The following is a 26,249-nucleotide window of genomic DNA, read 5'->3' as shown; positions in this document are numbered from 1 at the left end:
AGGCATCACCCCCATCACTCAATTATAAATCTGTTCTGTACCCTCTCCAATTGTTTTAACATAATATTCAAAATTTGGTCACAAGAACAGGATTCAGCATTCCAACATCAGTCTCACCAATGCTGTTTCACCTCCCTTTCCATCCTCACTACTCTATCCAGCCAAGAATGGCTTTAACCTTTTTTACCACAGCTTCACATTAACAGATCATGCTGAGCAGCTCGTCCAGTATGAACCCGAAATCCTTTTCAGGGTCACTGCTTTCCAGAGGATTGTCCCCCATTCTATAGGGTGCCGCCTGACTCCTTTGTTACTGGAGGTATGGGGTTGCATTTGGCTTTATTAAAACCTAATTATTTAGTAAGTATTTTAGAAGAACTAGCCCATTAGAGAGAGAATCATGAATTACTCAAAGACATTGAATGGAGAAAAGCAGCAAGAGCAATCAAATACATGTTTGGTTACGGCCTATTTCCTTGGTCTTAAAAGAGGGTAACAAGGACCTGAGTCTCCTCCCACACAATAGCCCCAAGCTCCCCCAATCAGCATTGAGACTCTGAGAAGCAGAAAGCTGAGAGTTCTCACCAGATGTCCTGGGTCACCACCGGAGGGAGTCACTCTTAGAGCACCATTCCAGCCACATGTCTTTGGGAGGGCCTCCCGCAATGAGAGTTGGAGTGCAACCCCCCATCCCCTCCGGCCCCCGCTCCACACACAGAGCTCCTGGTGGTGGGAGGAGAGCAGAGGAAAAGGACAAAGGAAGCAAGAAGAGAAAGGAGGAAGAGACAGGAAAAGGGAAAACAAAAAGGAGAAACCCCAATGTCCCTAGTGATTCTAAGGGACAAAGTCCTAGGTCAGAAATAAAATACTGCCCCCACAATCTAGTGTTTTCCTTTCCTAAAAATCAGCCAGCACCTGATGGATCAGACTGAACAGGTTCCAAACCTCTCCGAGGCTCTTACCTTCTCTACAGGGACGTCTGTTTTCGAGGAAAACCACTAAAACAAAAGGAGAAAACTCCGAAGAGGGTCCTCCTTGCACTCACGAACGTGAAAGGGAATGCTCTCTCAGTCCTCCAGGAGAGACCTCGAGAAGGAGACGTGCTGAAGCAAAGCCACAGGGATCTCCGAGGTAGCCCCTGTCCTGCACCCCTGTCCTGCCTGGCTGATGTCAAGATCTCTCTGTGAGGTCATCGCCTCCCTACCACCTTTGTCCAATAGGCTGAGGTCCTGCCAAAGGCCCTTGTGATGTCACTGCCACACCCACTCCTCCCCTGCAGTGCTGATGTCCTGCCCCTGTCCAGCCACACTGGATGTTTGAGCTGCTTCCCCTGGATCACCCCACGCAATGAGCGTTCATTGTGCCAACTACACAGGAAAACATCAGAAGCTTCTCCCCATGCAATGCTCAGTTTTTCATAAATTAGCAGACTTTATGGACAGAAGAGACAATTAGGGTGTCTTCTGACCCCTGCATATCACATGCTTTCTGTAGAGCATAGGAGCTAGTTTTTGACTACACACGTTCCAGAAAGGCATCTAGTCTTCATTAGAAGACATCAAGAGATGGGGAATTCCCACCACTTCCCTTTCTAGTTTGTTCCTTTGGTGATTCATCCTCACGGTTGAATATGTGTGCCCTCTGTCTCATATGAATTGGTCTCTTTTGAGTTTCCAGCCACTGGGTCTTGTTATGCTTTTCTCTGCTAAATTAATGAGCCCTTTCATACCCGATAGTTTCTCTCCATGAAGTCACTTCAACACTTCAATGACGTCACCTCCTGATCTTTTTTATCATCTATCATCTAGGCTGAGCTCTTTCAATAGCTCATTTGCAGGCATTTTTCTGCAGCCCACAAAACGTTTCATTACTTTTTGGTGCCCCATCTCCCATATTTAAAAATCTTTTTCAAAGGTGGACGCCAAAACTGGATGCAGGATTCCATGATCAGTCTTCCTCATGGTGTGTCACCTCCCTATGCTCCTCACTGCTCTTTTCATACATCTAATGATGGCTTTAGCCCTGTTCACCACAGCATCACCCTGGGTGCTCATGTTGAATGGCTTGCCCAGCATGGCCCCGAAATCCTCTTCACAGTCAGCGCTTTCCTGGATACCCTTCCCCACTCTGTCGGTGTGGCCTGCATGCTTTGTCACTAGCTATAGGAACTTCCTTTGGTTATTTTCAAACTGGTTTTCTTTGAATGGGTCCATCTTATCAAGGGATCCGATTGCTCTGTGTCACTGCCCTCTCCTCATCACAGATTACCACTCTACTACTATTTTATCACCCACCAATGTTAGCAGCAGTGATTTTTAATTTGGGTTGCAGTTCATTGATATTTATTTTCAAGAATTAGTCCCTGAGTGCCTCTTCATATCCCTAGTGCCCAGAACCTGCTCCTCACAGCCCAGCGAGAAAAGGCCGCCCAGCTCAGCTGTGCCATAGGGGCTAAGCACAGAGCAAACTTAGAAGCTTGTGTCATCCATAGCTTCTGAACAACATGTGGGGGTCATCAGCTTACAAATAGACTCTAGACAGGTAGCGTAGACAGGCCCCAAATGTATCTAAGTATTCCGCCTTGGAAAACAGGAGAGAAAAAAACATAACCTTGATTAGCTTTATATTTTAGTTGTGGAAACTGAGGCACTGTTAGCCGATGGCCAAGGAAGTTTGGTGAGGTGCCAGCTTTGCCCGTTTTATACCATCCATGACTTTAACCGCTAGGACGCACTGTCCCTTCACAGCGGGCAGCCCGGGCTCGGCTGACGGATGCCCCAAGGTCCTAAACACCCGTGACTTTAACTGCTAGAGCTCAGAGCTCCTTCACAGTGGGCAGTCAACACTGACTGACAGGTGCCCCAATGGCAGCACTAAGAGCCTCTCCACACCCGTGACTTTAACTGCTAGAGCTCAGAGCTCCTTCGCAGCGGGCAGCCAGGATTGACTGACAGGTGCCCCAAGAGTTTGCCCCGTGGAGGCGGCACAACTCAACGCTAGGCTCTTAGTACTCTCACCTAATGGCCAGGCTTTATAGCCAAAACGGCTGAGGTTCTTTAATTGTGTTGGCTGCTTTACAGTAAACCAGAGAAACAAGTCAGGCTTATGCATAAATGGTTACCAAAATTTATTAAACTAGATTCTAATCATGTGGTTACAAAATTGCTAGTGCCTACTTATTTAAATGTAGAGATGTTACACACACAAACAAGTTACAAAACTGAAGCCACAATCCCAAAGAAAGAAAACAAAGTATAGAGCTCTATTTCAAAATATGTGTACACTAAAGATAGGAGATCAGGTGTGGGTGCTTCTTACCCTCCTTGCATCTCTCGATTCCAGCGGTGCCAAGCCAGGATCGGTCACTCAATTCCGCGGAAAGACGAATAAGGGACAAGGCGTAGGGACCCTCTTAGCTGCAGAAGGCTTGGGAGGCTGTCACTTATCTGATCAGCAGATAGATAGTGAAAAGCACTCAAAAATCATGGTGCTGTAGGTCCCATACTTATACCCCTGTACTCTTTTATTCTCTTTCTCCTTTCTTATGCCAAATTGGGGCTGGTCTGTCTGGGCGACGCCAGCTCTCGCAAGAGCAGTTTACACTTGCAAGGGAGAGAAACAATAAGTTTCGACTACTGGACATTCCTTTTATTAGGGTAAATAGTTTCCCACCTAGGATGTTGGGGTGTGTGCAATGTAGTAGGGGCTAAGAGCCATGTCTGTCACAGCTTCTCTGTCTGCTGGGAGCCTAATCATTGTATATGTTCCCAGAGGCACATTGGAGCAACACGCCTGTGCTTCTCACAGCTTCAAAGGCTGTGCTGGAATTGATGTTAAGTGCCCTGTTGTTTTGGCTCCCTTATGTTCCCAGCAATGCTGGTCTGAGGGGAGGGGGCTGCCTGTCTGGCTACAGTATGGGATGATGACCAGTGGATTCAAAACTTTCACATGCGTAAGGTCACTTTCATGGAACTTTGCAAATTGCTTTCACCCACCCTGAAGTGCAGCAATACCAAAAGGAGATCTGCTTTGACAGTAAAGAAGCGAGTGGCGATAGCCCTTTGGAAGCTTGTAACACCAGACAGTCAGGAATCAATTCGGAATGGGTGAATCTACTGAGGGGGCTGCTGTGATCCAAGCAGCCAGGGCAATCAATACCCTTCTGCTAAGAAGGATAGTGACTCTGGAAAACGTGCAGGACATAGTGGATGCCTTTGACTCAGTGGCGTTCCCTAACTGTGGTGTGACAATAGACGGAATGCATATCCCTATCTTGGCACCAGACCACCTTGCCAAAGAGTCCATAAACCACAAGGGGTACTTCGCAATGGTGTTGCAGGCAGTGGTGGATCACAAGGGCCGTTTCACCAACATCAACGTGGGATGGTTGGGAAAGGTGCATGACGCATGCATCTTTAGAAACTCCAGTCTCTTCGGAAAGCTGGAAGAAGGAACTTTCTCCCAGACTGGAAAATTACCATTGGTGACATTGACGTGCCAAGAGTTATCTTTGGAGGCCCAGCCTACCCCTTGCTCCCATACACAGGCAGCCTGGACAGCAGTAAGGAGCAGTTTAACTATAGGCTGAGCAAGTGCAGAATGGTGGTAGAATGTGCCTTTGGACATTTGAAAGCTCGCTGGCGCTGTTTGCTGACAAGGTTAGACCTTAGCGTAATGCTGTGTGGTCCATAATATCTGTGAGAGTAAGGAGGAGACGTTTATGGCGGGGTGGGAGGTTGAGGCAAAAAGCCCGATGTTTGATTTTGAGCAGCCAGACACCAGGGAAGTTAGAAGACCACAGCCGGGCGTGCTGTGCATCAGAGAGCTTTGAAAACCAGTTTCATGACTGGCCAGGCTATGGTGTGACAGTTGTGTGTGTTTCTCCTTGATGCAAACCCGCCCCCATTGTTGATTTTAATTCCCTGTAGGCCAACCACCCTCCCCACTTCAAAATAAAGTAACTATTGTTTTGTAACCATGTTGTCTTTCTTTATTAATTAAAAAAAAGTGAGATAACGGACAAGGTAGCCCGGGTGGGGTGGGGTGGGATGCGGGCCATCCTCTGGAGTGCAGTTCCCAGAGCCTCCCCCCCGCCCACATTCTTGGGAGTCTGTGTGAGGAGGATATGGAACTTGGGGAGGAGGGCATGCCGTTCTACAATGCATTTAGCGGGAGTCTGTGATCTTCTTGGCTTTCCTGCATCTCCAACAGATGCTTCATCATGTCCATTTGCTCTCCCAAAAGATGCTTTATCATGTCTGTTTGCTCCCCCATTAGTCTCAGCATCACATCCTGCCTCCGCTCTTCATGCTCACTTAATGTTTTCCTGGCCTCTGCCACTGAATGCCTCCATGCATTAAGCTGTGCCCTATCAGTGCGGGAGGACTGCATGAGCTCGGAAAACATGTCATCGCGATTGGGTTTTTTTCGCCTTCTAATCTGCGATAACCTCATGGACGGAGATGATAGGGGGAGCCTAGAAACATTTGCACATGGGGGGAAATAAAATGGGAGTGTAAAATTGAAGATGATACATTTCTGAGAACAAAAGAGAGACTCTTTCACAGTGAATCAAGCAATTCACAGCAGACAGCACATGTGCTTTAGGTACTAGGACAAACTTTGCCTTTTATATTGAGTACCTGCCGGTATGGTGACACATCACAAACAGCTGGACAACAGAATTTGGTTTCCAGACAGCCACGGTAAGCCTTTTGGTACGCGGGGTTGGCTTCTTACGCCTTCATAATATGTGGGAATGGTTTCAAACTCCAGCGCCCTCCTTTCCCAGAGCAAGCAATGGGTTGGGTTTCACATTTAAAAGGAGGGGCTGAGGTTTTTGGGTGGATGTGCAGTATACACCTTCCCGCACCCCACCGCGTGGCTATTCTCCGGGATGATCCCTTTTAGCCAAGTGGAAACAGCCCAGCATGAATGGGGTCCTTTTACTGTTCCCTTACAAAAATTCCCCTATTTCAACCAGGTGACCATGAATGATATCACTCTCCTGAGGCTAACACAGAAAGATATAGACTGAATGTTGCTTGCATGCGACCAAAACCCAGGACCATTTGCTGCCATGCTTTGTGCTGCAATGATTCCAGACTACTTGCTACTGGCTTGGCATGGTAAAGTGTCCTACCGTGGAGGACGAAATAAGGCAACCCTCCCCAGAAACCTTCTGCAAAGGCTTTCAGAGTACCTCCAGGAGAGCTTCATGGAGATGTCCCTGGAGGATTCCTGCTCCATCTCCAGACATGTGAACAGACTTTTCCAGTAGCTGTACTGGCAACAAATACATCCCAATTCTTCAGGGCAAATCATACATTAAACACTATTGCTTTTAAACCCTGTACTGTCATTACAAATGTGCACTCACAAGAGCAGCCTTCTCTAGCTTCAGGGTCGGGGATCCCGCCTTGGGAGGGTATTGGCTCCAGGATGATTAAAAGATCCTGGCTTCCGGGGAGAACGGATTCACTGCTTGCCTGCTGTGCATTCTCCTCCTCCTCCTCCTCATACACAAAATCCTCCTCCCTGTTGCGTGAGACTCCCCCCTTGCAGGTGTCCACGGACAGTGGTGGGGTAGTGGTAGGGTCTCCCCCTAGAATGCCATGCAGCTGATCATAGAAGCAGCATGTATGGGGCTCTGACCTGGACTGACCGTTTGCCTCCCTTCTCTTTTGGTCAGCTTGCCTGAGCTCCTTAACTTTCACACAGCACTGCTGTGTGTCCCTGTTGTAGACTCTCTCCATCATGTTCTGTGAGATTTTGGCAAATATATTAGCATTTCTTCTTTTCCATCGGAGTTTGGCCTGCACAGATTCTTCTCCCCATACAGCAATCAGATCCAGTGTCTCCCGTTCGGTCCATGCTGGAGCTCGTTTGCGACTCTGGGGGGAGTGCATGGCCACCTGTGCTGCTGAGTGCTGCTGAGTTGGCCACGCTGACCAAACAGGAAATGAAATTCCAAAGTTCCCGGGGCTTCTCCTGTCTGCCTGGCTAGTGCATCGGAGTTCAAAGTGCTGTCCAGAGCCGTCACACTGGAGCACTCTGGGATAGCTCCCGGAGGCCAATACCATCGATTTGTGTCTGCACTACCCCAAATTCGACCCAGCAAGGTCAATTTTAGCGCTACTCCCCTCGCTGAGGAGGAGAACAGAAGTCGATTTCATGAGCCCTTTAGGTCGACAGAACGCGGTTGGTTGTGTAGACGCAGTCATTTTAAAATCGACCTCACGTGGCTAACTTCAACCTAACCCTGTAGTGTAGACCAGGCCTCAGAGTCTCTCTGGTTCTGGTTCCCTCCCTGACGGCAACCTGAGTTCTCTGGCTGCTTCCACAACATTCCTGAGCTGTCTGTTCGGCCGGAGGTTCCTCTGGGGAAAGGTCTCTCTGCACTGAGGGCAGGAGACATGTGTAGCGAATCCCCCCCGGCACTGAGTGATGCAGGTGTGACAATGGCGTCGCCTGGGAGCCAGCTGAGGTCACTCTATTAGGGAGAACTGCAAACAGAACGGGGCAGACAAACCCTACAAGCTGGTGAATATTCCAATACTTAGATTTACCAAACACAAACCAGCTTCTCTATTACCTCACTGCTTACTCAGAAGTCCAAACAACGCAGTTCCCTTAAAGTGCCCAGTCTCCGGCCTCCATCCAGGTACACATGTCTGATATGATGATGATTACTGAACATCTGATTTCATCATATAAAAGAAAAGGTTCTTCTGATCCCAAACAACCAGCCACATACCCAGGTCAACATATAACTTAGACCTTACCCAAAATACACGCTGACAGCCAATTCTTATTAACTAAACTAAAATTGATGAAAAAAGAAGAGAGAGAGAGGATTGGTTAAAAGATCAATATACATAGAGACTTTAGTTTAATTCTTGAGGCTCAGATACATAGAGTTGTTTAGCTTTGTAGATGCAGATAGTTCTGGACTGATCTGAAAAGAACTATTCAGTCAGTGTCCATTATGGGGCACCAGGAATCCTGGGATCTCATTCTTTTTGGCTTACAGCTTTCCCCATGAGCATCCAAGCAGAGATGAAATAAAACAGAATCAGGTCCTCCGACTTTTATATATTTCCAGAAGCCTCTTGACCATTCAGTCCCTGTGAACAATATCCCTTTAATGTGACCTTCTGTTTTCCAAATATTCTGGCAATTCGCTATGCAGCTTAGCACAAGGTAACTTGTTCATTAAACAGTTCATATTCAGTTTACCACAATCTTTAAAGAGACATATAGACAATACTATTTCAATCAAGTGTCATCCTAACTGTTAATATTCCCTTTTGATCTTGAATCAATGCTAGAGTAACAGATAAAAATTGTTTGTTTACATCTCAAGACCTGAGCAAACACCTCCCATTCTAATGTTCTAACAATGCAGATTTGAATGGGAGAGCCAAACTATTATTTACACAGCTTCCTAACAAGCCTTTAAAGGTCAACCATGGATCATGACAGCCTACGGATTAATTAACCCTTTCTGGCCATGTGACACATTTTTATGAGATATTATAATCATATAATGTCACAGCAGGCTTAGCAGAAATTGTGATCACAGTCTAGAGTCACCAGATCTTTAAAATAGTCGAAGCAGATGGGACAGGTCAGTTCATCCTGGAGTGTTTTTGCTGGAATCACAGCAACCATGGCTTCTAGTGCAGGAAAAAGACAAGAGAGGAATTTAGTTTCACTTCCTTCTTCTCAGAAATGGACTGATTGAATATCATTCGGCGTTTCCTTTCTGGGTGTGGTCTCATGTTATTTCTTTTTCCGTGGACTGTAAAGAGCCTTTGAATGAATTGAGATGAGTCCAAATTGACACTAACTCCTCCGGAACATCTGCAAGGCCCCAAACTCTGGACTAGTCACTCAGGTCAAAAAGGGGTAACAAGCGACTGGGGGTTTCCCTGCCTGACATAAGGATCTGATGGAGCAGCCTGGCAAGGAGGGGGAGGATCACAGCTGCTGACTCCTACTGTCTGTTCCTTACCTGGCCATTAGGCTCTTTAAGACCCATGTCTCTCTGGTGCCTGGGGAACCCACTGGTGTGTGTGTGTGTGTGGAGCTGTTACAGTTATAGAGGTTGAATATTTAGCATAAGCTGTGGCAGCCTGTGCTTTTAGCTCTAGGGGTCCCTGGTTCAGTGCTGGGAGTGCTGGCCAAGAGAGCAGCTGTTACACTGATTCTGAGCCTGGTGGCTACTGCTTCTGTTTCCCTGCACAGTCTCCCCAGCTCTCGGGGACTCCTGGTTCTTTGCAGATGGCAGCGGGTGTGAGAGGAGCTGACACTGGGGCTCCTGCACTGTACAGGGGATGGGATAACCAGAGATCTCCTATCTCCGAGGCTCTCAGGCCCCTTTCCAGTCTGGCTGCAGGAGGGGATCTGGGGACAGACACAGGGGGCCTGGGAGAGTCTGGGGAGCAGCCACCTGGGACCAGAAATGGAAATCCAGCTGTGGTGACAAAGGAGTGCTTGCCATGGATGTGCCTGGTTACAGGGGTTGCCATACAGCTATTTAGTGCATTACACTGGGGAATTTATAAGATTTTGCAGCTGGATGGTGTCAGCTGAAATTACTTCCTTTAAAGGGAAGGCTGGCACTGCTCTTTCCCCAGGACTCGTTTGTGGCAGAGTGGATCTGAGATCAGGATCAAGAGGGAATCTGGGGAGTGGCCTTCTGCAACCAGAACAGGAGCTGCAGCTGCGATGGGAAAGGCGAGCTGGGCAGAGATGCTGGGGGGGAAGCCACCGGATTCTTCATGAGCAACTGGGTACAATGTTGTTACAGATCCTGACGCCTATTTGTGATGAGATACATTGTTACCCTTGAGTAAGGCAAACTGGCTACATGGTTGTAAACTTGCTTCTAGCCAGCCTTGCTGCTTCTGGGCACCCAGATGCTGTCAGCTCTGGTGGATGGACTCAGGCACAGGGTCTCACTGATGCTGGGGTTTTATTTTGGTTTTTTTTTTGCTGGTGAACATATTGCCTGCGAATTGCAGTCATTAGTCAGACACATGTGACCTGCAGTGATTTTTGGCCAACAGAAGTGGCCTCCAGGAGGTGTAAGGGGGAGGCTGGAGGGATGGATCCTTCAGCCTCTGTCACTTGCAGCCGACTGTGCTCAGGAGCATCCCCAGACTGCTTAGTGGAGGTTCTCCAATAACAGTGCCCAGAGACGCCGTCTTTCTAATTTTCCTGGGGGTGCTTGACCCTTGCTCTGCCCCCACTCCACACCTTCCCCCAAGGCCTCACTCCCTCCCCACCTCTTCCCAGGCCTGCTCTGCCCCACCTCTTCCCGCCCCCCTGACATGCAGAAATCCTCTGCCTGGCTCCCTCGAACTCTGCAGGCGCCTGACCTCACTCAGCACCAACATTTCCACGGGGACATTTCCCAGGGCTCCTAAATTTCTCTGCTCCTGAGTTTGAGCACTGCTGCCTCACCCTAGGTGTCCAGACACCTGCCCCATGGGTAAACCCCAGAAGGATCCTCAAACCAGAAGGCAGGCAATGGAAAGCCTACCTTGTCGGTGGGGCCCAATCCTGTAGGAGTGCGTTGAGCACCCCTTCTGCATGGGGTCCCCGACAAAATCCAGGGGAGATGCCCACAGAGGCTCCTTTATAACTTTGAGCTCAGCGGTAGGGCACTTGCCTGGCACATGGGAGACTCAGGTTCTACTCCCTGCTCTGCCTGATGGGGAGGAAGGGTTTGAACACAGGTGTCCCACCACTCAGGTGACTGCCCTAACCATGGGGGTCTGGGATAGTCTGATGTGAGGCTCCCACAATGTCTTCTGATCAAGCTGCTCCACGTTGGCTCAATAATTAAATAGTCCCTGGGGCAGAGCGAGAAAGTGACAATGACTCGATCACCTTGGCACAGGGAGGTTGAAGATGCAGGTGCAGGACCCTGCTCCAATGGCTAGTTAATTATAGTCCCTTTCCTGCAGGAGGGAGCGTTTCATTGCAAACCAGTGGGTTCAACCTTTGACCTTTCTTTGGCTTGTGACCTAGGCTCAGTCAAGAGATTCCCCTGTAGACGCTGCTTCTGGAGCACTCCCAGCCCCCAACACCAGGGGGAGCAGCAGAGTACGACCAGGCACAGGGTCACCATCGGATCAGTGCCTAGAACGGTCACTGGGGTAGGTCACTTGTGGGAGGGCAGGGAGCCGCACACGCTCTCCTGCTGGGACGATCTCAGAGAAACTCAAGGGGAAATTGTCACCTCACCTTGACTGATAACTGCACTGTGATGGCAGAGTTTGTCAGAAAACAGAATGTTCCTGTTGTGTGAAATTTGGACCTTTCACAATTACTTCCCTCTCCGAATCAGACTGAAATGTGAAGGGACTGAAAATGTTCCCGAAACGAACTATTCTGAAATATTTTCCTGCAGAAATGTGGAAACAGACTATGTGGATGGACATTTTAGACTGAAATTGAAATGATTCAACTGTTGGAAATTACATTTTCCGCCTTCTGATCAGAATCTAGGGTAATGTCGTGAAATCAACAGTTCCAGGAAACCCGTGATTTTGCTGATGCCACAATTTCAGATGAGAGACATTGTTGTGTGAAAAATGTCAGCTCCAGTTACGGAGCACTTTAGCTCCAGCAGAATAGCAATCTCTAACAGAGATTGTTCAAATTTTTAAGAAAACTTTTTCAATTGTTCAGTAAGCAAATATAATTTCCTCCATTTGCCTTTCTCCTGTTTAGTTTCCATGAAGCCAGAACAGAAATTACTTTGCACAGAAGAAACAATAAATAACCTCTCACAGGGGGAACATGTAACTCGCTGTTACTCTCCTGTTACTCAGAGATCTGAGCATTGATAACATCCCTGTGCATATTTATTGGTGAGTAACAATGGCACCTACCAGCAGTTCCTGGATATTCCTTCTTCCCACTCTTGTTAAACACCCTATTCTCATCTCCCTCCTTTTTCACACTCTCCAAATCCCTCCAAATTGGATCCTAAGAAGAGAAAAGTTGCTTTTGTTTTTTCTGTATTTTGGGGATTTTACATCAGGAAGAAAATTTATCAAGAGACAATAGGCACTTGAGAATCACAGGAAGAGCCCTGCAATCCACAAAGCTGAGTTAGGTCCCTAGACCCCCCTGTGCAAGGCCCCTCTGGTCAGCATTTCCCATCAGTTAGGTTAGGCAGTTTCCTATCTAGTAGGCTGGCTTTTGTGGATCCCATTCTAAGAAACTTACATCTCCCCATAACTCAGGCTTTCGGGCTCACAGTGTCCTTCCAGTAAATTTCTCGGCAGCTAAAATTTAGATGCAGGGACATTCATCATTGCAATATATACTCCCGGGGGAATTCTGAGCTACTGCGGAAACACAGAATTCATTTCCGGCTGCAGAATTTTTTCCCCACAGAAACCACATTCTGCCAGAGAAGTGATGTAGTTCCACCGTTCACCCACCAGAGGCCACTGCGGTGCCAGAACATCCAGCAGCAGGGAGCCAGGCTAGGACAGAGCGGGGCACATGGTGCTGCTGGGGGGTCACAGACTGGGGCTCAGAAGGGCTAGTGGGGGGAACTACCATGTTCGCCAGCTGCCTGTTGGGCCTGAGGTTTCTCTGTTGCACAGTTTCTCTGCACTGAGGGCAGGAGGCGGCTGTGTTGGGTCCCTCCCAGCACTGGGCGATGCAGGTGCGGCAGAGATTGTGCCCACACTCCAGAGTGACAGGGTCTGTGAAATACTCCAGACAGACGGGACATGTCGCTTCCTCCTGGAGACTTTCCCCGGGGCTCTCTGCAGCCATGGCTCCCTCCGGGCAGTGGGACAGGGGTAGTTTCCCTTTCCTGAGGTCAGGAATGTCGGGGCAGGCTGGGGGTGGGGATGATGTACCAGCACTGATGGTGAAAAAAAATCCAAATAAAAACCCAAAACAAAAGCTTTGCCCCCACACTGCCGCAGCCAGACCCCTATGCCTCCACCCCACACGGCCCCAGCCAGGGCCCCATGCACCTCCTAAGGGCCAATGCCAGGGCCTCCACCATCCACCCTCCACACTGCCAATGCCAGGGCCCCCTCCTCATTCTGCATTCAAACTCCTTCCCCCGCACATTCTGGGATCCCCCTCAGGCAATATCTCTCCATGCCCCCCTGCCCCTCCCATCCCCCTCCCAGCCCTTCCTCCAAAACCAAGACAAACCAACACACACAGCACTGAGCTTTCATTTAAAAAAAAAAAAAGAAGAAGAAAAGAAAAAGAAAATGCAAGCAGCGCTGGCCGACCTGAGGTGTAGCCTGGAGCTGACCCCCAATAGACCCCCCCCATCTGGTGCACCCCAAATGCCCAATAATTAGCACAGGATGGTGGGTGACACTCCACACACACCCCCACCAGCCCGGTGGAGCTGCCCCCTCCCATTCCCCAGGCTACTCCTGCCAACCACCCCCACCCCAAATGGTGCTGCAGCCTTCCCCAGCTCTGCTGCCCCCGCTCCCACACAGCCTGTGTATTCCTGCCCCCCGCTCCTCCCCCCCCCCACGGGTGCACTGCAACTGCCAGGGGAGCAGGGCAAGGGCAGGTAAATCGAGGCTGCCCCACTCCAGCTACTGCTGTTCCCTCCCCAAACAACAACCCCCCCCAACCAACAACCCCCCTGCAGTGAGCCAGGAGCAGCCACTTGGTGCTGGGTGGTGGAGTAGGGCTCACGAGCAGCCCCCACCAACCAAGCTCACAAGTCAAGGCCCCTGCACCCGAGCCCGGCGCCCGCAGCCACGTGGCGCTGCAGGAGGAGCGAGGGGAGGGGCCAGCAGCACCCGGGGGATCCCGAAACCGAAACCAAACCTCGCACAGGCGCAGTGACGAGCCTTTACAGCTTTTTTTAAAGCCGATTGGGGAACCGGGAGCCAATCGCGCTCTCGGGAGGGAAATTAAAACCCAACCCACCAAACAAGGCAGAAGCCCCGCCCCCAGGGGCCCGCCCCAGGTCACGTGCCAGGCTCCTCCCGGGAAGGAACCGGCCACATGAACTGCAGGAGAGAAGCCGAGCAAGGCCGGGCTCTGCCTGGGCCGCTCCTGCAGCAGGAACCGGGGGTTTCTCTTCCTGGCGCTGACTCGGCTGCTGCTGGGCGGGGAGCAGCCCACGGGGAACATTCCAGCCTGCAGGTGAGGAGGTGACTCTCCGCTTTTGTCTTCTAAACAAAGGAAGTAACTCGTTCTTTTGGTGCAGAGAAAAACTTAAAAATGTCACCCCAGTGCAGTCTAAAGCTCTGAGACACCAAAAGGCAAACAAAAGAATGCTTCTATTTACTATATATTATGATTAAATCTCATTTTTTGGGGGGGGGGCTTGCCTGACTGGGGTTGGCAGTGCTGTGCCAGTGGGAATTCAGACCATAAATCTCTATCAGTTACCCAAGGGAAGCCCCCTAAACGGGTGTCATCATTGATCTAACACAGCAGAGTGAACAGAAAGGGAAATGGACAGAGAGGGCAAGCTATGGGAACGCACAGGGAGCCGGGCTGTGGACCCCAAGCAGGACATGACCGCAGTCCCCCCCAGTGGAAAGAATGGAGACCATGAGGGGGAATGATCTGTGACAGTGATCCAAGGAGAGTGGAAGAGACGCAGAAATAAACAGGGATTGAAAGTGAGTGCTAGAAAAAATGGTGAGTCAAAAAGGAACAGTATGAAAGTCTAAGGCCAGCATAGCTACTGAGGGTTTGTGCTCGGGGAATTGAGGCTCACCAGGGAGACGTGCATGTGATAACCTTATACTGCTTGTGTGATTCATTCTCAAATAAACTCCTGTGCATTCACCATACTGGATCTGACTTTTCACTGGTTCTGGTAAACATTCTCCCCAGCGGTGGGTGGTTAAAGATCTGTTTCAATAAGACCCAGTAGAATATCACTCAGGGCATGTCTACACTAAAACATTAAGTCAACCTAACTTATGTCGGCCTGCAGCTGCCATGGTAACTGCATCTCTTCTGCTGTCTGCACTTTGCTTCTTGTGTTGGTGGGGCATGTCCTCACCAGGAGCGCTCGTATTGATTGGACTGTGAGTGTGGGGCAGCATGGAATGGCTCCTGGGAGCCAGTAACAGTGGATGGAAGCTATGCAATGTCCACTGGAGCACCAGAAGCAGTTGGGGCCAAGGGGCCATGCTCCCCCCCTTTTTTAACATGGGCATTGTTTGAGCGGCAAGGGGCCAGGTGAACCCCCCAAAACTGAAAGCCTTGGGCAGACGTGGAATGGCACCAACAGGGGCTGCGCTTCCTAGTTGGGGAGCTGAGAAGGTGATCAGCTCCCTCGATGTGAAGTGCAGCCCCTGCCAGCAGAGCCAGCTTCTTCCTGGTGGGGGAGTTGAAGTGGCCTTAGCCCCAGACCGACAGTGAATCCCGATCCCTCTCAGTGGCCCCACCCCTCCTCCTCCTCCTCTCCTTCAGCTCCCACCCCCTGGCCTGCCCTAAGTGATGTGCCCTGGGGGGCAAAGGAGTGGAGCACCTCCAGGGGAAACGAGAAGTCAGCACCTGTGTGGCACAGCATTGCCAACCCCCGGCATTTACAAAGCACAAGTCAGGCTCCTCAAAATCATGAAGTTGGTGTTGGTCCTGCTTTGAGCAGGGGATTGGACTGGATGACCTCCTGAGGTCTCTTCCTAATCTTCTGTGATTCTATGAAATGTAATCATAATAAACATTAGATTGTTTCTATTTGGGTTTTGGTTGCTCAGACCTGTAGGCAGCACTTGGGTCACTTTTTCTAGATTTTCTCTGCAACCGAGAGGGTGAGAATCTTCCGTTGCATAGAAAATGAAAGCCGAGAGTCTCACCTCATCCCACGCTTCCAGGAGCTGGGGCTTTTCAGGCCTGTCTGTAAAGGCCGATGCTTTAAGAATTCAGGTATATGTTTATCATTTAGCTAGTTATAGAGGTACAAAAGAAAGAATCAAAATCACTGTCTGCGGGTGTAAGGGCCTTCTCTCACTGTGACAGTTTGAGGCCCTGTTCTTAAGCTAAGGCCTTTGGCTAAGCAGCAGAGGCATCCATAAGCTGGGACGCGAATGGTCACCTCCTCACATTCCAAACTAGTCACACTGAAATCAGGTGCTATTGGGCTGTTCGGAATACAATCCTGTCCTGATAATGCCCATTGCCTCCAGAGAAAGACGGTTAAAGAAAACTTAGTTTGATAGCATCCTGTCTGGCAAGAAATCACTTCTCAATAGTTGTGGTTGTGAAACCCCCATTTCTGTACGTTTTTATCTTTATGGCCCCCACTTTTTCTATTGTGAATCCGTCTGGTTCTCTAATTGTTTCTGTCTGCTGTATAATTAATTTTGCTAGGTGTAAGTTAATGAGGGTAGTGGGAAATAATTCCCCTCTATTCAGCACTGGTGAGGCCTCATCTGGAGTAGTGTGTCCAGTTTTGGGCCCCACACTACAAGAAGGATGGAGCACACGACTTATGAGGAGAGGCTGAGGGAACTGGGATTGTTTAGTCTGCAGAAGAGAAGAATGAGGGGGGATTTGATAGCTGCTTTCAATGAACTGAAAGGGGGTTCCAAGGAGGATGGATCTAGATTGTTCTCAGTGGTAGCAGATGACAGAACAAGGAGTAATGGTCTCAAGTTGCAGTGGGGGAGGTTTAGGTTGGAAATTAGGAAAAACTTTTTCACGAGGAGGGTGGGGAAGCACTGGAATGGTTTACCTGGGGAGGTGGTGGAATCTCCTTCCTTAGAGGTTTTTAAGGTCAGGCTTGACAAAGTCCTGGTTGGGGTGATTTAGTTGGGGATTGGTCCTACTTTGAGCAGGGGGTTGGACTAGATGACCTTCAGGGGTCCCTTCCAACCCTGAGATTCTATGATTCTATGCATTGGTTAGAGAATTATATTACAATATGTTAGGATTGGTCAGATAGATTTCAGTAAAATGGGGTTTCATTCCATTCTCATGGCCTTATTCCTGCAGGGCCTGCTCCACTTGGAGGAAACGATCTTGAAGGGGAGAGGTTGTCACAGGAAGGGGACTGGGCCATAAGTCTCCTTGTCCTTGTCATGCTGCAGGTTGGATTCCCCTTGAAGAAACCAAGGAGCTGCAGAGGCCATTCCCAGCGATGAGAAAAATCACTAAGCTGGCGGGGAAGAGACCTTTGGTCTGTCAGCTCCAACCCCCTCCCTACTTCTCCCCCACACACATTACTCCAGCCGCTGAGGGCTGGGGGAAGCGTCTGTCCTCCATTAGCAGGTCTCCTTCACCATTCTCCAGAGCTGGGTCTCGATTCCTGTTTCTGGTTCCCTGGGCCTGGTCCCCGTCCCTGTCACACACTGCGGGGAGCTCAGATTCCTGGGAATCCTGCCGACTTCCAGGCTGCTGGGAGGGATGAGACAGCAGCTTCCTGAAGACGAGTTGCGAGTAGGCAAACACTTTCCCTCTACCTTTCCAAAACCCACATCGGTATAGTGAGATTAGCTCCCCCACCACTGCCACCACTCCACGCACCAGGAGACGATTCCAGGACGCTGGCTCTGAAACCAAAGAGAGAGAAAGGCCCCATGACTAAGGGACTCCGTTAAATCATCCCACTGCTGCCATGAGGATCCCAGAAGATGAAGACGTTCCTGGGATACAGGAAGAGCTGAGCTGGGTCATGTGCACATGGGCAGCACTCAGAGCAGTGGGAATGAGATCTCCAGGCTCATTATCCCCATCGGCCAACCTGACGGAGGGAGAAAGGTGAGCCCGGCAAAGCAGCCCCTGTTCCAGAGTCTGGGAACTGTGATTTTTAAGATGCTCCAGGATGGGGTCTCTCAGCTCTTAAGGTTAGAGGGGACGGTTAGGATCATCTACCCCAGCGTCTTCTGAAGCGTGGGGAAGGGCTAGCCGTGGTGGGAAGGGTGGGGTTTGAAGATGTATCCATGAAAATGGGGGGTGGGGTCGCTAACACATTGCTGACGGGTGAGGGGCACGATTGGTTTCTTTGCCTTGAGGAGGGGGCTCAGCTTTTAAAAGTTTTGGGAACAATAATTTAGTCTGAGCCCTGGCATAACCCAGGCCAGAGAACATCACCTACTGATTCCTGCACCCAGTCCAGTGATTTATGACACTGACTTGGCATTGAGAGGGATTTTATCGTACGCTGAAATCCAGCTGCAGAAGGGAAAAGGCATTAGAAGCTGAAAGACCCCAGAAGTGGCTCTGGTTTTCTACTTGAAATAACCACCCGGGGCTGATTTTCCCCAGCCCAGCGCCTTGCAGTCATGCACCCAGCACCGAGTGAGTTCGGTGTGCAGGCAGGCTCCCAAATCCAGACAGTGGCACTTCACATCCACTTTGCCCTGGCGTCAGGGACGGCCCTGAGCGCCCATCCTGCAAACATTTACACACCTGAGCCCTCCCACTGCCATCCAAGGCTACTTCTGCAGATGGAGTTAAACACGTGGCTAAAGCGTTTGCAGAGGTTCCAAAGAGCTGAGGCTCCGTGTAAAAGGAACATTACTTCAGTTATTCCAATCTTGGGTTGATGAGATGCTCCTGCCCGCCCCCTCCCTTCACAGCTGAGTCTCCCACCCAGTGGAATTCTCCAAGGAACTTCCCACTCCGAAACCCTAGACACTGTGGCCAGCGCTAGCTGTCCCTCTGGTCCAATCCCATGCTTCAGGACATAGTCTGAACGCCACCGAGGTCAGTAATTAATTCCCCACTTGCATTTACAGGCCACAGTGTCCAGGGTCTCAGAGTGGGAAGTTCCTTGGAGAGTGACCAGAGAGATTGAAGTGATAGCTGGGAGTGCTGGTAGCGTAGGGCCTGAGGAGAGAGTCTACATAACCAGACAATCCTGGTGTCAGGGTGCCAATGCCTGAGATGAAGGGGCGTCCAGGATTTCCAGGTTTATGGATCTTGGGTTGCAGATAGAAGACCCCTGGTTGGAGTTCCAGGGGTGTGTCTGTGCAGATTTGTTCTTGTGCTTTTTCAGGGAGTTTCCTGAGCAGAAGGTGTAGTTTCTTTTGGTAACTCTCAGTGGGATCAGAGGGTAATGACTTGTAGAAAGTGGTGTTGGAGAGCTGCCGAGCAGCCTCTTGTTCATATTCCGACCTATTCATGATGACGACAGCACCTCCTTTGGCAGCCTTTTTGATTATGATGTCTGAGCTGGTTCTGAGGCTGTGGATGGTGTTGTGTTCTGCACGGCTGAGGTTATGGGGCAAGTGATGTTGCTTTTCCACAATTTCAGCCCGTGAACGTCGGCGGAAGCACTCTATGTAAAAGTCCAGACTGTTGTTTTGACCTTCAGGAGGAGTCCACCCAGAATCCTTCTTTTTGTAGTCTTGGTAGGAAGCTCTCTGTGGGTTAGTATGTTGTTCAGAGGTGTGTTGGAAATGTTCCTTGAGTTGGAGACGTCGAAAATAGGATTCTAGGTCACCACAGAACTGTATCATGTTCGTGGGGGTGGAGGGGCAGAAGGAGAGGCCCCAAGATAGGACAGATTCTTCTGCTGGGCTAAGACTATAGTTGGATAGATTAACAATATTGCTGGCTGGGTAAAAGGAACCACTGTTGTGGCCCTTTGTGGCATGTAGTAGTTTAGATAATTTAGTGTCCTTTTTCTTTTGTAGAGAAGCAAAGTGTGTGTTGTAAATGGCTTGCCTAGTTCTTGTAAAGCTCTCCAGCACTATTTTCTACAAACCATTACCCTCTGATCCCACTGAGGGTTACCAAAAGTTGGTGCCTGTCTCACCCCCCGCAACATACAAGGTCTCGTGCCAGCAAAGGGAAGCTGCTCCCAGATCTGGAGCTGCATTCGCATGTCCTGAGGGCTGTCCTGCACCATGGTCACCACGGGAAGGTAGGTCATCAACCTCCATGTCTGTCCCAGCTGCAGGATGGCCTCTGGTTCCTGCTCCCTCAGGCACCTGGAGATGCTGAAATAGGGCTGGGGTTGGCAGAGCAGGAGAACACCCCATGAGGTTAAGAAATGGCAGTGAGAGCCTTTTCCCACCCTGGGAGATTACGGTGTCCCTCTGTGGGGACTCCCTTCCTGGCAGATGCTGTGCTTTTGTTCCTGGACACTGCCAGGAGGCCCAGCTCCCAACCCTAGCAGCTTGGCTGTTCCATCCCCTACTGTGAACCCAAACTGCCTTGAAAGGACTATCCAAGCCCCCCGCAGGCCTGCTCCCATTGCGAATCTCTCTTTTGGCTGAGCACAGGCTGTTCTTATATCACCCAACAGGCCTGCATGCTAGTTATATGCTGCTCCTTCTCACGTGACCGCTGCACTTATTCCCTTCACCTGGGGATAGGTTCAGTTGAGCGACTACCCCTTTCATGGCCATCTCACCCTGGGACAGCCTGAAACTGGAAACCTGGGCTCGAACAGTAACTGTTTGCTAGGAAAGGTGCTGAAGATGCAACAGAAGAGGAAATCCTTTGGACTGGATTGAAATAATTCCAAAGGAAAGTGAATGAGAGAAAATGTCCAGCGTTATCCTCTGAGCGAAAGAAAAAAATGAAGGTCAGAAAGGACCATTCTGTCCATCTTCTGTGTAACACAGGCCCTAGAACGTCACCAAGCGCTTCCTCCAGAAAACGTACGACATGGAACTGAGCCAGAGCACATCTTCTGGAAAGACATCTCCATGCATTAGAGCCAGCTGGTCAGAAACAATCTTTCTTCTGCAGTGACGTGAAGTTAAAGGACACGGAGAAGAAGAAAACCTCGACTCGCGTTGTTGCTGGAGCTGAAGCAGAGAGGCCAGGAAAAACATGGCTAGGGACCAGGACTGACTATCAGCAGATCTGCCGTTTTCTATTCCTGGCTTTTTGACCATGAGCGAATCTCTTTGCTTCTGTGTGCCTCAGTTTCCACGACTATAAGATACAGCTAATCAAGGTTATGTTTTTTTCTCTCCTGTTTTCCAAGGCGGAACACTTAGATACATTTGGGGCCTGTCTACGCTACTGGTCTAGAGTGTATTTCTAAGCTGATGACCCCCACATGTTGTTCAGAAGCTATGGATGACACAAGCTCCCAAGTTTGTTCTGTGCTTAGCCCCTATGGCACAGCTGGGCTGGGCGGCCTTTTCTCGCTGTGCTGTGAGGAGCAGGTTCTGGGCACTAGGGATATGAAGAGGCACTCAGGGACTAATTCTTGAAAATAAATATCAATGAATTGCAACCCAAATTAAAAATCACTGCTGCTAACATTGGTGGGTGATAAAATAGTAGTAGAGTGGTAATTTGTGATGAGGAGAGGGCAGTGACACAGAGTAATCGGATCCCTTGAGAAGCTGGACCCATTCAAAGAAAACCAGTTGGAAAAGAACCAAAGGAAGGGTCCTATAGCTAGCGACAAAGCATGCAGGCCACACCTACAGAATGGGGCAGTGTATCCAGGAAAGCACTGACTGTGAAGAGGATTTCGGGGCCGTGCTCGGCAAGCCATTCAACATGAGCACCCAGGGTGATGCTGTGGTGAAGGGGGCTAAAGCCATCATTAGATGTATGAAAAGAGCAGTGAGGCGCAGAGGGCGGTGACACACCATGAGGAAGACTGATCATGGAATCCTGCATCCAGTTTTGGCGTCCACCTTTGAAAAAGATTTTGAAATATTGGAGATGGGGCAGCAAAAAGCAATGGAATGTTTTGAGGGCTGCAGAAAAATGCCTGCGAGTGAGCTATTGAAAGAGCTCAGCCTGTTTAGATGATAAAAAAGATCGGGAGGTGACGTCATTGAAGTGTTGAAGTGACTTCATGGAGAGAAACTATCGGGTATTAAAGGGCTCATTGATCTAGCAGAGAAAAGCATAACAAGACGCAGTGGATGGAAACTCAAAAGAGACCAATTCATATGAGAAAGAGGGCACACATATTCAACCGTGAGGATGAATCACCAAAGGAACAAACTAGAAAGGGAAGTGGTGGGAATTCCCCACCTCTTGATGTCTTCTAATGAAAACTAGATGGCTTTCTGGAACGTGTGTAGTCAAAAGCTAGCTCCTATGCTCTACAGAAAGCATGTGATATGCAGGGGGTCAGAAGACACCCTAATTGTCTCTTCTGTCCATAAAGTCTGCTAATTTATGAAAAACTGAGCGTAGCATGGGGAGAAGCCTCTGATGTTTTACTGTGTAGTCGGCTTGAGCCCACAATGAACGCTCATTGAGTGGGGTGATCCAGGGGAAGCAGCTCAAGCATCCAGTGTGGCTGGACAGGGGCAGGACATCAGCACTGCACGGGAGGGGTGGGGGTGGCAGTGACATCACAAGGGCCTTTGGCAGGACATCAGCCTATTGGACAAAGGTGGTGGGGAGGCGATGACCTCACAGAGAGATCTTGACATCAGCCAGGCAGGACAGGGGTGCAGGACAGGGGCCACCTCGGAGATCCCTGTGGCTTTGCTTCAGCACGTCTCCTTCTCGAGGTCTCTCCTGGAGGACTGAGAGAGCATTCCCTTTCACGTTCGTGAGTGCAAGGAGGACCCTCTTCGGAGTTTTCTCCTTTTCTTTTAGTGGTTTTGCTCGAAAACAGACGTCCCTGTATAGAAGGTAAGAGCCTCGGAGAGGTTTGGAACCTGTTCAGTCTGATCCATCAGGTGCCGGCTGATTTTTAGGAAAGGAAAACACTAGATTGTGGGGGCAGCATTTTATTTCTGACCTAGGACTTTGTCCCTTAGAATCACTGGGGACATTGGGGTTTCTCCTTTTTGTTTTCCCTTTTCCTGTCTCTGCCTCCTTTCTTTTCTTGCTTCCTTTGTCCTTTTCCTCTGCTCTCCTCCCACCACCAGGAGCTCTGTGTGTGGAGCGGGGGCCGGAGGGGATGGGGGGTTGCACTCCAACTCTCATTGCGGGAGGCCCTCCCAAAGACATGTGGCTGGAATAGTGCTCTAAGAGTGACTCCCTCCGGTGGTGACCCAGGACATCTGGTGAGAACTCTCAGCTTTCTGCTTCTCAGAGTCTCAATGCTGATTGGGGGAGCTTCAGACTATTGTGAGGGAGGAGACTCAGGTCCTTGTTACCCTCTTTTAAGACCAAGGAAATAGGCCGCAACCAAACATGTATTTGATTGCTCTTGCTGCTTTTCTCCATTCAATGTCTTTGAATAATTCATGATTCTCTCTCTAATGGGCTAGTTCTTCTAAAATACTTACTAAATAATTAGGTTTTAATAAAGCCAAATGCAACCCCATACCTCCAGTAACAAAGGAGTCAGGCGGCACCCTATAGAATGGGGGACAATCCGCTGGAAAGCAGTGACCCTGAAAAGGATTTCGGGTTCATAGTGGACGAGCTGCTCAGCATGATCTGTTAATGTGAAGCTGTGGTAAAAAAGGTTAAAGCCATTCTTGGATGGATAGAGTAGTGAGGATGGAAAGGGAAGTGAAACAGCATTGGTGAGACTGATGTTGGAATGTTGAATCCAGTTCTTGTGTCCACAGTTTGAATATTATGTTAAAACAATTGGAGAGGGTGCAGAAAAGATTCATAACTGAGTGATGGGGATGATGCCTTCTAATGAGACATTGAAAAAGCTCAATCTGTTTAGTATATACAAAAGACAAATGAGAAGTGAGTTGCTTGACTTCATGGAGAGAAAATGTTGAGTATAAAAGAGCTCTTTTATGTCACAGAGAAAGGCATGACAAGACCCCATGGATGGAAGCAGAAATCAGAAAAAGCATAATGACAATAAGACCGGTTTCAGAGTAACAGCCGTGTTAGTCTGTATTCGCAAAAAGAAAAGGAGTACTTGTGGCACCTTAGAGACTAACAAATTTATTTGAGCATGAGCTTTCGTCCCAGATTTGTAAGAGGGTGGTTCGTCATTGGCACAAACTACCAAGAGAACTGATGGCTTCTCCATCTCTTGATCTCTTCGAATAAAGACTAGATGCCTTTCTGGAAAAAGTTGGAGTAAAAGAAAAGCCCAGCTCTTCTGACATACAGGAGGCCTTAGGATACGCAGGGGATCAGATTAAATGGTCTAACGGTTCCTTCTGGCCAAAAAGTCGACTAACTTGTGAAAACCTAATTGTGGCCTGGGGAAGAACCTCTGTGTTCCACTGTGTGGTCGGTGTCATCCCCACAATGAACGCTCATTGAGTGGGGTGATCCAGGGGAAGCAGCTCAAACATCCAGTGTGGCTGGACAGGGGCAGGACATCAGCACTGCCGGGGAGGGGTGGGTGTGGCAGTGACATCACAAGGGCCTTTGGCAGGACCTCAGCCTATTGGACAAAGGTGGTGGGGAGGCGATGACCTCACAGAGAGATCTTGACATCAGCCAGGCAGGACAGGGGTGCAGGACAGGGGCCACCTCGGAGATCCCTGTGGCTTTGCTTCAGCACGTCTCCTTCTCGAGGTCTCTCCTGGAGGACTGAGAGAGCATTCCCTTTCACGTTCGTGAGCGCAAGGAGGACCCTCTTTGGAGTTTTCTCCTTTTCTTTTAGTGGTTTTGCTCGAAAACAGACGTCCCTGTAGAGAAGGTAAGAGCCTCGGAGAGGTTTGGAACCTGTTCAGTCTGATCCATCAGGTGCTGGCTGATTTTTAGGAAAGGAAAACACTACATTGTGGGGGCAGCATTTTATTTCTGACCTAGGACTTTGTCCCTTAGAATCACTGGGGACATTGGGGTTTCTCCTTTTTGTTTTCCCTTTTCCTGTCTCTGCCTCCTTTCTCTTCTTGCTTCCTTTGTCCTTTTCCTCTGCTCTCCTCCCACCACAAGGGGCTCTGTGTGTGGAGCGGGGGGCCGAGGGAGGGTGGTTGTGGGAGGCCCTCACAGAGAGGTAAACTGGAATAGTGCTCCGAGAGTGATCCCCTCGGTGGTGACCTGGGCCATTCTTTGGGCTATTTGGTGAGACCCCTTAGCCTCCCACCCCTCAAAGTCTCAACCTTGATTGGCTGAGGAGGGGGCTATTGACAGGGAGAAAACCTCTGGTCTTTTTCGTTCTCTTTTATGACCAAGCAAATAAGTCACAACCAGTTATATGTTTGTCCAATGTGGATGCTGCTCTCCATTCATTGTCTCGGAGCAGTTCATGATCCTCTCGAACATTCCAATTCTTCTGAAATACTTGCTGAATAATTACTATGAACAATTGTTGGTGTGTAGCTCATTTGAGAGCAACTGCATCAGCTAAGACAAGTCCCTGCTCCTTTCTCAGCCTTCGTTTCTCCTTCTGTCAAGTACGAATAGCAATCCTCTCCCACCTACCTCGCCATGGGTGGATGCTGGGGATCCACTGAAGAGTGTCACTCGGAGCAGTGCAGACTAGGGGGTGTCCGATCACACTGAGCCATAGCAGATTATGACCTAATATTCTATTTTATTTGCATTTTATTCTTTTGAAATTGTGAAGAGCAGCAACTACTTAGCTCAGACTGAAGCATCTCATCTAACTTTCTAGATCATAGAGTCTCCCCTTTGTGTACGACGAGACAGCTGAATGCACTGTGACAAACAGGAGATGCTCTAATTTGCAAACTATATTTTTGCAAAGAATTTTCATCCTACTTGTTACCATTTCAAGGAACAAAGTGGTTTCGTCTGAATGGATTTTCTGACAGAAAACGGTTTCCATGAAAATATTTACACCTGATTTCCTGGGCTCTATCCCTGCCTCCGGGCGATTGTTGTTTGTTAGTTAGAACAGGAATCAGGACTGTTGTCTTCTCTTTCTGACTCCGTCACCGCTTTGCTGTGTGACACCTTGGGTAGGTCAAATGGGAAAAGGGTCAATTCTCTAACTCCAGGCAGCAGGGGGCCTGGGTGAGATAAGGGATGTTAAGGCCGTCTGCGAAGGAGAAAGGGATGTTTCCAGGTGCTGAATGTCAAGAACTCTAAACTTTGCTAAAATGGCTAGTCTAGAGAAACAAGAACTAGTTGGGGCCAAACTTCAACCATTGTCTTCTTTAAAGCCCATTCAGGGATGTGAGTCCCAGAGAGCCATAGAGAGGGGGAGCAACTTGCCCAAAGTCCCACAGATCAATAGGCAGCAATGGAAGCAGGAGTGACACTCTCTCTCAAAGGCAGGGGGACCAAACATTAGGGCCTGGTTGCAATTGCCAGCTGTGGGAGGGAGTGTACGGCAGTGGTTAGTGAAGGGGTCCATCCATGGCTCTGACACTCAGTGTGACCCTGAGCCGGTAGCTGAGGCCCGTTTGCCGTCAGTAGGGTTGGGGTCCCATCGCTACAGCCCAGCGGGGTTGGGAGGCTCCAGGAAGGTGTGTAAAGTGCTGGGATGTCAGGAT

The sequence above is a fragment of the Eretmochelys imbricata genome, chromosome 14 (genome assembly GCF_965152235.1).
Source record: "Eretmochelys imbricata isolate rEreImb1 chromosome 14, rEreImb1.hap1, whole genome shotgun sequence".
Lineage (NCBI taxonomy): Eukaryota > Metazoa > Chordata > Testudines > Cheloniidae > Eretmochelys > Eretmochelys imbricata.
Note: the sequence above shows the minus strand (reverse complement) of the source record.